Source organism: Carettochelys insculpta, chromosome 1, assembly GCF_033958435.1.
Source record: "Carettochelys insculpta isolate YL-2023 chromosome 1, ASM3395843v1, whole genome shotgun sequence".
Lineage (NCBI taxonomy): Eukaryota > Metazoa > Chordata > Testudines > Carettochelyidae > Carettochelys > Carettochelys insculpta.
Window position 1 is genome coordinate 327,770,651 of NC_134137.1, and position 12,886 is coordinate 327,783,536.

General features: G+C 43.3%; 1 protein-coding gene across 4 annotated transcripts in view; it reads right to left on the reverse strand.

Annotated features, from left to right (window-relative positions):
- IMMP2L (inner mitochondrial membrane peptidase subunit 2) overlaps positions 1 to 12,886 on the reverse strand; it is an 850,269-nt gene that overhangs the window by 822,572 nt on the left and 14,811 nt on the right. Inside the window, exon 1 of one of the 4 annotated variants that reach the window (XM_074984090.1) lies at positions 3,711 to 3,810. The exons of the other annotated variants lie outside the window; for them this stretch is intronic. The gene's annotated coding sequence lies outside the window, so the exon portion shown is untranslated. Of the gene's footprint in view, positions 1 to 3,710; positions 3,811 to 12,886 lie in introns of those variants that run through there. 4 annotated transcript variants of the gene reach the window in all.

Sequence of the window (12,886 nt, forward strand, 5' to 3'; positions counted from 1 at the left end):
AAAGGTCTGGTGGGGCAAAGGGGGGTGATGCCACACCAGCAGCTACGCTAAGCAGCCAGGGCAGGCTGGGTTCTTTGGTTTGTGTTTAGTTCGGGTACAGCAGCAAGAGGAAAATTACACTTAGAGAGGCTTTAACAGTTACTTTTTATTTATACAAAGATAGAAACAATTTAACTAAGACAAATGATTAAAATACAAGTTAGTACTCGCAGTTTTTAAAGGGGAAACAACACAATTTAACTTTAGAAAAGTTTTAGACAAACTAGCTAGCTTAAACTAATACAAGTAATGTGTACACAAGAAAGGCAAGTTGCAGGTGTGATTTTCACCCCTGCCTCTTAGACCTGGTGGAACCAGAGTCTTTCCCTCAATTCCGATAGGAAAGAAGTGTAATACAGGTGTAATTCTTACCCCTGCCTCCTAGATCCGGTATGACCCAGAATCTCTCTCAATCCCTCGGGAAGAAGTAGATACGAACCACGCGTCCCCAGTCTCGGGAGTTAATTCCAGACCTGGCCAGCAGGTGTAGGTGATTGAAACTCAAAGGGGGTTGGTCTGCCAAGCCCCTTTATACCCCTTTTGTCACGTACGCTTCTTCCTGGTCTCAAGTGGCCGATTGGGAGGAATATGTTTTGAACCCCAGGTTTCCCAGGGAAGATGCAAGGCTCAATTCGCACCTGTGAATTGTGGACAATTGGGCACCTGTGGAGGTGATGGGCGGAGATTCCCCGTTCTTCCTGGGGAAGTGATCAGGCATGTCAATTACTGAGATCAGCCAGAAGGGCGGCCATTAGCTAGCCCATTCACTGTCTGGTTTGTGTGTATAGTAGAGCGGCTGGGCGAGACAGCACACCTGCGTTCCCAGGACATCAAAGGCTACCTGTCTCCCCTGCTTATTTCTCTCTCTGTCTCTCCCAGTGGGGGGGAAGAGGAAGAAAAGGCCAAGTGGGGGGGTTCATGTCTGGCTACAGGCCTACATTAAATAAAACTATGGTCTCAGTCCAATAGCTAATACCTGTGTATCCAGATATCACAAAAATACATCACCAGTACAATCAGTGCCTTCTTCACTGTTCTCACAGATAAGAAATACATGACAGGATAAATGACAGAAATATCCTTCCACTCAGTGAAGTGTTCCCTGAAACCCACTGCCAAAGTGATTTGGGGAAACTAGAGAAAGGATATTTATACCTGTGTTTTGCTCATTTCTCTGGTTACATGAAGTTCTACTTTCAGTGCATTCAATCTAGAGCACTAAGATCTATTTTTAGAACCATTTTAACTTACTGAACTCTCAAAACATATGATTTAATCTCCTCACAATATGTGCAACTCCTGTTAAAGTCAGTAGAGAACAGATTAGGCCCTCCTCTGAAGTCAACTATCCAGAGAACATGTTTGGAGGAAAATATTGTAGTTCTTTAAGTAATTTGGTTCAATCTTAACAGAATGTTTAAAGTTACTTATTTTAATTGTTCATTCCCTGTCAGAAACACAATTGTGCTACACAGACTCTAAGTATTGAAAGGTGTTTCAAATATATGTAATGAAATAATATTGCAGACTGCAGACATGAAAGCTTAGATTCATAAAGTATTAAAGTTAAGTGGCAAGAACCAGCTCTGCAAAATAAACGATAAGCATACTTTTCACTTGAATTCTCAACATATTTCAAAATCTTTTCAATGATAAGATCTTTCACCCACAAGACAGAAATATCTTTCCAATTATTCTTGATGTTAGCCTTCATGAGATTTAAAACTCTTCCCTGAATGATTTTCCTCATGTGGATCTTTATCATCATCTATGATACCTGGTGATAAGAGAGGCATAACAGATATGCAGACTTAATATGTCTATCTCTACAATTCACTGACTTTTCTCCCTGTACATTAGCTTTCATTAACTCATTTTCTCTGAACACATTCTTAATTTGCATCATTAGCTTTTGAAAAGTAACTGGAACAGGTCATGTAGCACAAAGTTTAAAACTTACTTATCCTATTCAACTTTAACAAATACTGTATTGCCATCTGATTGTGCTAAAACAAGCCACCACCTGAATAACTGAAATTCACTTTTAGAACTAGCCCATACAAAATTCAACCTCCAAGATCACCTTCTTTGCCCATCAAACCAAACATATAAGACCAACCTGTTTCACTGGTCCCCTGACAAGCTCCTTCACTTCCACTACATAACTTTCAAGATTCCTGCCTTCACTTTTAGGTCCTGCATAATTCTACAACTTCCTACACCCAGTCTTGGCTTCTGTGTCCTTTCCCATCCATTCCAATCCTCCAGTGATGTCACCCCCAATATGCAGTTTGTGCACTTCCCTCACAACCAGCTCCACCAACTCCTATGCACAGATGGCCCTTGGTAAATTGGTCTGTCATACAACTATTTACTCCTTGTCAATCTGTCTTGAAGACACACTTCTGTAATAGCTATAAGAGACTACCCAAATACATTTAAAAGAAATTCTTTCATCCATCAACATATGCAGTAGTCTTCACCAACTACATATGAACTGGTGTTGCTCCTGCCCTTCCTACACAAGCCCACCCTAACATCTAATTACTCAGAGGCCTGCTGAAAGGCGCGGGGAAGGGGAAAAGGGGGCAGTTGTTCTGGGACCCAGAACTTCAAAGGAGCTTGGGGCTCCAGCCACCACTATCTCAGTAGGAGTAGTGGATACTGGAACTCCGTCCCTTTAAATTGTTGCCAGAGTGCCAGCCAGCACACTCAGGACAGCATTAATGGCTTGAAGTGACCACGTGTGACATGCTCTGGCTGTGCTGAGAGCTGCCCTCAGCCCCACCCCTTCACAGAATATGGAGCCAGCCCTCTTTTTGCACCCTACCCTATGGCCCACAGAATCTGTCGACTCCCCTGGTTACTCGTTGCTTCATGACTGATAGTTTAAAAGCTTTGGGGGGGAAATCTTATGCCTTATCTGTGGTTTTAAGGCACCTCACACTTTCTTGGTTATGAGAGATCATTTGAAATCAATGACCAAAGGGCTTAAAAGCAAACCTAAACGTTGTTAAGGCAAAATGTTGCACTCTCAATGTATATTCCAGTCACTATCTAGTTACTTTGGGAGTGGAGGAAATTAATATTTTCGTCTGTCACTGACCAAGCTCCAGTACAAGGATATACTGTATGGTAACGTGCTCATGTGACTCATGGTGAAACAGCAGCCAACATCAGGAGATGAGCTCCATAAAAGTAACTAGACTCTGAAGTTTCCTGGCTCCAGCGACAGCAGTTATGCAGCAGTGTCTCCAGCACTGTCCTTCCATCCCAACCCAGCCTGAGATGCCTACAGCACTCCAAAGCCAAAAGTTTCTTCTTCTCACTGACAGAGCGTGCAACCCACCTGACTCCCTACTTAAATGCCTTGGATCACCTCCTCCTGCCTCCAGCACAAAATATGCTTCCCCTTGTTGCATTTGTTTTTGTTTAACATTCCCAGGAGCTCATGTGGATCTAATTAGAGTAAATATCAGATTCACTATACCTGCTGACCTACTAGACTCACAGTATATCTATTGGCATTTAGATGTTTTGCAAGGAGGCAAGGATGAGAAAGGAAACAGAAGTCAGAGTACAGAGGTTAGGAGTAAAGTGAGGCCAGAAAATTGTGTTATCTACCTCATGAAGGCAAACAGGCCTGGGAAAGCATGGAAGTAGTTCCCTACCACAGTAGCAGCCTTCAAGCTTAGGATCCTGCAGGGCACTCTGCTCACTTCCTCCTAATATGTGCCAAACGTTCTGTGACCAAACATCCTCAACGTTAACTGGCAAGAGAGTTAAGAGGGGTTACAGAAGTCTCCTGTCTGGTATGCATATTCTAGATCACAAAAAAATGTAACATGAGCTCTCAAATGAAAGTTAGTGTCACAATGGTCATCAAAAATACTGAGGAACACATGTATGGATGCCGCAAGAGTTGTGCAAATACAATGAAAATACGTTCTTAAAGTCTGTCTGTGGTACTGGTCACCAATAAACCTGAAAAACAGATTTTCTGTCAGACACAAGGTGGGATAGGGGAGGCGCAAGGCTAGGAGGTGTTTGGATGGAGACTCCTCCCAAGATGTCAGGGCGGAGCTGAGCTGCCCAGCAGCTCCTCCCAAGGGTCGGGGTCAGGAGGGATGCTGGGACTGGAAAAAAGTTGTGAAAGGATGCCAGAAGCCCCATAACAAAGTGTTTCCCGATGTGACATTTTGCAGAATCTCACAACGCCCCCACTTTGTTCTAAGGTCCCAGAACACAGAGAATTGCTCCCACTATCCATAGGGGAGCTTAGATGTGGACACAATCTGTGGACAAAGGGAGCAAGTGTAAAAGTGCTTAAGCAACTTTTTTATGGTGACTTATGTCTGTCAACATCAGTTTCCTTGACAAAATCTGATAGTATAAATGTAGCCTAATTTTGCCCCACAAACTGTTGGGTTTTTATATTAATCCTTACTAATTTGAACTTATTTCTGCTTTTTATAGGTCTCTCTTCTGAGTTGCAGATCATTGAAGATCTCCTGGCTGAACCATTCCAGGTTAAGTCTCATTGGGGACTGCTGTATTCTTCATAATATTTGTAGGTAAAGTGGGAGAATTTCATGCCAGCTTCAGGGGCAGAGGCAGAGATCATGGCCAGAAATTGTCAGCAACCAAACACAAAGGCAAACAGGAAAGCACAGAAAGGGACAATGAAAATCAGGAATGCTTTGAAAACCAAGTTATGAATCAGCATGAAGGGCATTCAATCGCCTTCCACCCCACACAGGCATAAACACTCACACACCCAGACCCATGCTGTTTCCTGTCAGGGATTTTTTCATCCCCTGGGCATCATTGCCCCCGTGGGTCAGGGGAGGCAAGCCTTTGGCCATTAAACATCAATGCAGGTACAGGTAGAATCTAAAGATACATAGGCTACCATTTAGCAGCCCCTGCAATGGTCACTCTGTGTCAGTTGGTTTCCCAGGTAATCTGAACTCATAAATAATTCATGACCTGGGATTCAAAATCCAGGCCTCTGATTGGGCACAAGTGGAGAGTTGCTAGAAACTTCCACAGCCTGGAGGACCTGGTTGAAAACCATGGACAAGATCATGAATATTAAAATCAAATAATTAATTATGTATGAAATCAAGGGATAAAAGCAGGTGCAGCACAGCGCCCAGGGGTCTGCCAGTCTGGGCAGCCGCTCCAGCGGTGAAGTCTTTGTGAAAAGCTCCTGGTTTTTTTGAAGACCTCCTGACTTTGAAAGAGCTAAAATCACTAAGGCGGCTGCCCTTTACGGGGCGCGGCCTAGAGCTGAAATCACTGTCAGCACCTGCCTCTGTGGCTGAAGCTGTGCTGAATCATTGGAGCTGCAGCTCGCCTCAGGGACAGCTGAGCTCTGAAGCGGCGCCGTCGTTCAAGCGCCTCCCCGAGCCCCAGCACCATGCTTGCATCTAGGAGCGGCAAGTGGGCCTTCAGGCGTACTCACTGGGCAACGAACTGGCCCATGGCTTCTGCCACAGGTACTGCGTACCCGGTGAGGAAACCGGAGGCCCACCAACGTCATCTCATCGATGCCACTGCTACGGCCATAACATCGCCTGGCAGTGCCTACCTGGACCATCTCATCTGCGGTAACACCACCTCCGCCATTCTAACTAACCTCTCTGACCACCGGCCACTTCTTCACTAATTATTCCAAACACTGGACTTGACTATTCACTTAAATATGACTACTGGACTTGACCATTAACTCTAGATAAAGACTACCAGACGTGTCACCTTTAATTTAACTGTGTATAGGCCGGGCCTAAAGGCCCAGGCCAGACTTTCCTATGTAACGTAAATGTAAATACCAATGTGACGTTAAGTATGTTAGTATTAGGATAGATAACTAGTATAGCCAATTAATATATAGATAAGTAAGATATTGGATTACCCTATCCTACCCCTATTGTTTAAATTCGCAAGCTATCGCAGTACCGGGTGGGGAGTTGCGCCCCCACCTGCTTACCAGCCAAGGCTGGTGACCATCAGGAACTCCGGGCACCAGCCGCGGTAGCCTGAGAATCTAAACATCCATTTCTATTTACCCACTCTCTTTAATTAATGTATATTTGTATATAGGGGTATAGTATAATAGGTTAAAGTCTAGTTAACATAGTATAGTATAATACAATATAAATGAACATATAAGTTTTATTAATAGATAGTTATACTTAATAAACTTAGTAAGTTTGTTTGTCCTAACATCCCATCTCGGATTCTTCCATTCACTTTTGCTCTCTCCATCTCCATCAGTTCCTTCCCCCTGGGTGGCCCTTGGGCAGGGTCCAGTGCATCCTCCCGGGTCGGCGCTCTCGCCTAACATCACACTTGGGGTCGCGGCTGCGTCAAAGGGGTCCTCGGACCCCTTTGGTGGGATAGGGTCTCGCCTTCCGGTCGGCTATCCAGGGCCGGTCAGGAGCCGCCCAGAGCGGGCGGAGAGGCACCTAATCCCGACATTTCCTTGTCTTTATGAAACCCCCTCTAACCGCACAACAACCCTCACCACCACACCCAACTCCAAAGCAGGTTAACTAATGAACAAAGGGGCTCTTTCCAACCTATGAAGTTTTTATTTAGTGGGCCCTAATGGCAGAGTGGTGGGTATAGGGAAAACAAAGGGAGAATAAGCTCATGGTTTGTCATATGTTCACCTTCTGCTGGTGAGTGATTCCCTGGTGGGTAAGTGATCTCATTCTGGATTCCCGATGAGAGGAGCACAATGGAATGTGCAGAGGGAGGTGGTATGGAAGCAGGTAAGGGCACAGATTGTACAGGGGATGCAGAGCCCCACGCAGGGGACTGATTGTGTGGAGGGAGGTCTGAAATGTGGGGGCCTAAAGTAGCTGGGGGGATACAGAGCAGTGAACAGGCAGGAGAATGAATGTGGCAAGGGTTACATGTAATCGGAGTGCCTGGGGTAGCCAAGAGATATGGCACTGACCAGGGAGGAGAATGAATGTAATGGGGGTGCCTGGAGTGCCCAGAGCATACAGAACTCTGATCAGGTGAGGGGAATAAGTATGGATAAGGTGACATGTAACTGGGCACGTTTTGAACAAGGGGGTACAGAGTTCGTTGATTATGATTTTTCAAGCATTGCTTCTGTTATGTCTGTCTGCCTGGTCATTATTGACAGGACTGAAGAATTCATTTTTGTTTGATTGTTCACTGTGTTTCTCCTCCACTCTCTCAGCTCCATATTTTCCTTTGCTGCCACTTCAAAATAATTCTCCATTATTTCTTCCCGTGACTTTGTCCTCCTCCACATTTGTGGCAACCTAATTTTGGAGGGACTGGGGCCCTATGCTTCTGTTTGCAAGGTTGCTTCCTGCAGAAAAAGAGTTGAAATATTAAGGGCACTGTCAATAGTAACATTTTTATCTTTACTTGGAACAATGACCATACTGACAGAATGAATGGTTGTCAGTGTCTACAGCAGAACAGATTGCAACTGCAAAGTCTCTATGGTCTCTGAAGGCTGAAGAATGCATCATTCCAAGCAGAACAATTTAAGATCTTCTGCAACAGACATTTTCCTTCAACACGATGGTAAGCTATCTTCAGTTCTCAGGAAAAAAATCTGTCACGTATCCGATCAGCTGCTGGCATGGCCCAGGAGTTGGGAGGTAGAGCCTGCCATGCCATGAGTTAAAAGCCAGTCAACCTGCATGAGTTTTCCTCTGCGCTGGGTGGGTCATAGGCAAAAGATGGTTAGTGACTCATGAAACTTCCTATGAAGGTGCCCACATGAACCAGAGCAGGGTCCGATCACCTGCCGAACCATGGGGATGTGAGGTGGGGGCTGTCACGTGTCACCGGAGCAGCCCAGGGGAGGGAGGAAGGAAGGAGTGGCCTGCTGCATGGGCTTCTTTAAGCAGTGCCTTGATTTAAAAGCAGGTTGCTCCAGGACTTAAAAAAAGTCAAAAATTCATTAAAAATCATTAAAAGTCCTCGGCCCAGCGGGGAGGCGGGGTTGCCCTACCACACCATGATTTAAAAGCCAGTCAGGCTGCATAAGTTTTCCTCTGTACTGGGTGGGTCACAGGCAAAAAAATCATTAGTTACTCACAAAACTTCCCATGTATTCTAGGTTGCCAAGTGAGACTTAGCCTCCTCAGAATGAGAAAAAAGGATAAGAAAAGATCGCTTCTTCTGTCTGCAAGCAATGTTGGAAAATTTCAAGAATGTTCTGCAGGTCCATGACTCCAGCTTACCTACTGGTGCGTTGGCACGTAAGGTGTCTTACTGTGGACACAGGAACAAATCATGTCTCCCCAAAAATCTTGTGAGAATCCCAAAGTGTCTGTCTAAGATTTTCAGTGACATGTCCAAACAGGATCAGAGCTCCAAGAGCAGGAATATTATCAAGCTATTCTAAGGGCATAGACCCTCCCTCCTCCCAATTACAGTAGGAAAAAAGCACACTCACCAGAACTGCTCCCTTCAGCATCCCAACTTGCCTCCAAAGCCTCCTCCTGATATAAGGGGACAAGTTCCAAGTGGAGAAACTGCTCCTGGCTTGCAGAGTCTGCTTCTGCACTGGACTGGACCCCACTGTCATCCACCTCTTCCTCATTCACCAAATCAGACCACACTTCATGATCCTGACAAGCGGCACCTTCAATTGAAGATTCAGTGTGTCTTCTGGTGAAAGAGGTTGTTTCTGTCCCCAGAATAACATGAAGTTCGTCATATCATCGGCATTTCTGAGTAAATGTCCCCGACCAACCATTTGCACTTTTGGTAGTTTTGCCTCAGCTCCTTGATTTTAACGCAACACTGCTGAGCATCCCCAGTCTACCCTTTCAGAATCATGCTTTGAATTATCTCCACATAGATATTGGCATTTCTTTTGCTGGCTTTGACCTGAAATAGAATAGCTTCTTGCATCCCCTATCCCCCCCTGCACGTCGCACACACTGCAGTAAGGTCCAAGATCTCATGATGGCTCATGTTGGGGCTCTTTTGCAATCCTGGGAACTCACTGCTACTAGGTGGTGAAGCGATGACCAGAAAGAACGCATCAAGGGACATTGGGGGACACTTTCGGAGGCTAATAAAATCAATTTTAATAATGATGCTATCTGCACTTCCATAGGTTGACAATGGACAATCAACTTTCAGGAGCCAGTCCCGGGGAATTCGGCATTACAAAAGTTTACTGTAGAGCCCCTGAAAAAGGACATGTTGAGCACTGTGGTGTCAACTGGTGGTTTATAAAACTGACCGTAGACCTTTAAATTGCAAAGAATCAAAGGTGGGGGGAGGGGCAAGAAATAAATAGAGGACTTCAACCAGTTCAACCAACACAGCTCATATTCTGGAGCAATAGTAAGCCAGCAGCACCTTGTATACATTAACAAGTCACAGCACATGAAAATGCTGCCACAAAAACAAGTTCTGAGCAGCAAAGAAACAAATAAAAAGGGTAGACAAATAACCTGGAAATGTGAGCCCTTTTCACAATGTGAACAATTAGTGCTGTTCTAGTTTGTTCTGTTTTTTACACGCAAAAACAAATACAGGCAACTGATCGCCATAGAACATAAAACTTTCTAACTCATGTTTTAGCACAAAAAAATTGTTTAAAATTGCAGCACATCACACCATACCAAGGATCAGAAGTGTACAAAACAGGTCAAAGTACTAAGAAGGTCACACTGCAATCTAGAGATTAGGGCAGATGGAGCTCAGCATTATCTGGACTGAAGTATTTGGTACACAAAAGGTCCAAGTATTATAATGATCCTCTAATGGGTACAACAGCATATGAAACAGAGGTACTTATTTAGATTGCTCTACACATAAATGTTATTTTGATTTCCCACTTATCAAACAGCCTGTAGAATCTCATCAAGTAATATGCAGAAAGCCCCAAGTTATAATATATTTGCAAATCTAAGCACTTAAAAAATTACTCACAGAAGTGCAATGGAAAGTATAGCAGTAAAACACAGTATTAGCAGCAATCCACAAAGCAACGAAAATGACCCTGATGTGCATTTACAAGAAAACATCTAGAGAAGATGCAAACAAGTAAAGCCTACACATGAAACAACTAAAAACCCAAATTTGTGTCATTATTTTATACGATGTTTCTTTTTCTTCACTGAAATAGCATGTTTAGATCAAAATTAGTGACTATATTTACATTAAATAAGAAAAGGGTTACAGGAAAACTGAATTTTGTTATGTGGCATGACATCACCGTGGGTTCGGCTCTGGGGGCTACAAATTCAAGCTTAACAGAATGAAAGTTACCTATGCTACTTGATTCAGATTTAGAGTCTCTAGGAACACACAAAGACTAAGGGTAGTGACCACACATACCTTCACAAGAACAAAATCTAGTTTCTTTTACAAGTTTATTTAAGTTAAAATTAAAGTTATGAATACCCAATCATACAGAAATTCTATACAGACATACAAGAGAGTTACAAATGCAGTAAACCCCCAATAAGTGCAATTTTGATTTGCACTTAACTCGCATTAATGCGAGTTCAGCACAAATCAAAAGCAGCAGCTCCCCACTCCAGCCCCATTTCCCCCAGGAGCGCAACCCTCGCATAACTCAGAGGTCTACTGTATAGTCACACTCACATCCTTAACGATATAGTACTGATGACTCTCTTATATTGCTCATCAGTGACGGGATGGTTCCTAATGGAGTTTCCCATAGGGAACTCAATTTTCCCACTCTGGACACCCTCTTTTATAATGTAATATTGACTGTACCTCATTAGAATTTCTGCACGTTGGGCACTCTGGGCATGTGTTAGAAAAACATGATTTCCAGATATATTGTATGTTAAAAAAATTACTTTTACTGTTAATCTTTCACAATATCATCCATTGTACATCTTTTCTGTAATCTTAGGGCATCAGGTTATTCTTCTATCACTTATGTCAAACATTTCTTAGCTTCAAGGTTTAGTACAGCTAAACTATAGCACTATAGGCCTTGCCCTGCATTTGAGCCCCACACCATATTGATTAATTTCTTACTTTTATAATCCTACATCTTATCTCTAGTTAATATGATTATAGATATCATAACCACACCACAAATGAACAATAAGCTAAAATCAGTGGCTGTAACCTTCTCCACAAACCAACAAAATGTCCAGTTTTTAGTCAAGTTACTAAAATTAAAAAAAAAAAAAAAAAAAAAGTATATCAATGTCACCACAGAAGCATCCACATTTGTGTGTTTTCCAGGGAAAACAGGGAAAGAGTTCACAATACAAAGTACCAAAGAAAAGAGAGTGAGTTTGGTTTTGCTATGTGCTGAGAAATATAAAACCAAGCAGACTGGTCCAATTTGCAAACCTACTTATTTGCTATTCCAGCAGCTATAATGAGTGTCATAAGCTTATTGTCAACCAGTTACCTTAAATGAAAAAAATATGTGGCCTCTTTACATTCTTGTATCTTTTTTGTCGTCTTTTATAAACAGGTGCTTTAAGGCCACAAGGGACAACTATGATCATGTAGTCTGACCACTTGCATAACACAGGGTATGTTCAACAGTTTGCATTGTGTAGATGCATGCACGAATATTTAACAATTATTGTCTCAATTATGAGTGCATATCTGATGCACACAGAACCACAGTGATAGGACAATACAAGGATCTAGTTAGGCTAAAAAGTTCTGCATAAGTTTCAATATGGGAATGTTTTTTACTTCCAAAGAGACCTTATTAACCTTTTTCTCCTATTGTTCCCCCAGCCCTTAAGATCCTTTTACTATACCAATTTATGCAAGTGGCAAGTGTGCAGGGCTTGTTGCTGGTATAGATATGTATCCTCTTTTCTCTCCTCCTTGGGTTACCTGGAAGTAGGCAGCACTCAGTTGTGCGTCTATGCGCCTGATGGGTTCAATATTGAAGGAGATCCTGAGTGTCCAAGTGGTGATATTGGATAGCTGAGAATCCCCTTTCCACCCCTGATTTCTAAAGCTCTGTAAAACGGCAGTGCCTTCACCTGGTCGGTCCCTGTACATACTTAATGGTGTGCCTTTGGAAACCTCCAGGAAACTTATTTCATCTACAATCTGGATTTAACTCCCAGACAGTATAAATAGTATATGTCTAATAGACCACATAAGAATCAACACAAACCTTAACAACTTCAGGAGACAGAGTTATAGACTAAACATGAATTAAATGAATTATCAACGTACACAGAAATAAATGAAACATAACTGGCATGTACGCTACCATCAGTTATCCCACCACCAGAGTATACACTCTTTAATGATCGAAGTTCTAGTTGCTGACTTGTGCTGGCACGGGGCTGCTGTTCCCTGGACTGCAGACACCTTGGTGAAGGTTCTGTGCATCAGTTCAGGCCCTCTGACCTGGAGCTGGCCTCTACAGCTCTAACACACACAGATCAAGTTCCTTACCTGCAGTGTCTCTCATTAGAAGGCTGCAGCCCCCAAAGTAGTTTCCGACTGGGAGAAAGCTTCACACTTGCCTTGAAGTAGTCTGTTCCATCAGTCTTAACCGCCAAACAACAGGAGACCATCATCATCTTTCTCCAGCCTCACAAAAGAAAAAAAAAAAAAAAACCTTCTCCTTCCCAAAGCCTCATGGGAGCTGTAGTCTCTAGAGCCAGATTGCTGCGCACAGCAACACCAAGAGGCTCCCACATACAGGCCTGAAATATGCTAATACAGCCCAGATGTAAATTCCCAGCACATCATTAGCATAGGGTCACATGATTTGGAGTCCAGAAGATGCTCTTCTGGACTCCAAAACAGCATGTAGAGGCGCAGCCCTGGGGGATCTTCCAGAAACAAGCAAGACAACAACGCT